The sequence below is a fragment of the Panicum virgatum genome, chromosome 1N (genome assembly GCF_016808335.1).
Source record: "Panicum virgatum strain AP13 chromosome 1N, P.virgatum_v5, whole genome shotgun sequence".
Taxonomy (NCBI): Eukaryota; Viridiplantae; Streptophyta; class Magnoliopsida; order Poales; family Poaceae; genus Panicum; species Panicum virgatum.
Genome location: NC_053145.1, coordinates 27,558,814 through 27,559,605, shown reverse-complemented (window position 1 = coordinate 27,559,605; position 792 = coordinate 27,558,814). Strand labels below are relative to the sequence as shown.

General features: G+C 49.7%; 1 non-coding gene across 1 annotated transcript; it reads left to right on the top strand.

The window, feature by feature from the left end:
- Positions 1–443: 443 nt before the first annotated feature.
- LOC120657829 lies at positions 444–550 on the top strand. Its single transcript, XR_005668363.1, has one exon. It is a non-coding gene; the product is annotated as a small nucleolar RNA R71 (small nucleolar RNA).
- The last annotated feature ends 242 nt before the right edge of the window (positions 551–792 follow it).

The window sequence follows — 792 nt, the reverse complement described above, 5'->3', positions numbered from 1 at the left end:
AGTATGGGCATGGTTGATTTCACCTCTGACCTCCTTGTGGACGAAACCCATTGCTGCCATTGAGGAATAGAGCTTCTTCTTGGGTTTCTGGGCAATTATCGCCCGAATGCCCAACATTCCCGCAAACCTCGCACGTCATGCGAGTCTCCAAGGCTTGAAGTGTTTGCAATTGACCCTTATCTTGGGAATAATCCTCAAATTTCTTGAGGAGGAGATCAATCTTCATAGCGAGCATGTTGGCCTCCTTAACGGAGTGCATACCTCGCTGGCGCGGATGGAGGCGATCATCGCTCCAACCTTAGTTGGAAACCATCTTCTCGATCAATGATGTAGCTCTTTCAATGGTTAGCAAGAAGAAAGCTCCACCCGCAGCGGCATCCACATGATCACGGGATGACTGTGTCAACTCGTTGTAGAACTTCTGTAGAACGAGCCAATTATCCATTCCATGGTGCGGACACGCTAGAATGTACTCCTGAAGCCTCTCCCAAGCCTCCGGAATTGACTCATTTGACGCCTGCTAGAAGTTCGAAATCCGACCACGAAGAGCATTGGTTTTGCCCATCGGGAAGAACTTCGAGGGGAACGCCTTGGCACATTTGTCCCAAGTATCAACAGCAGCCTTGTTAGCATAAAATCATTGCTTCGCTCTCCCCAGGAGAGAGAACGGAAATAGACGGAGCCGAATAGCATCTTGCAATACACCCTTGATAACAAAAGTACTGCAGAGCTCCAGGAACTGCTGGAGATGAGCGCTGGCATCCTCATTGGCCTTGCCACAGAATGGGCTGG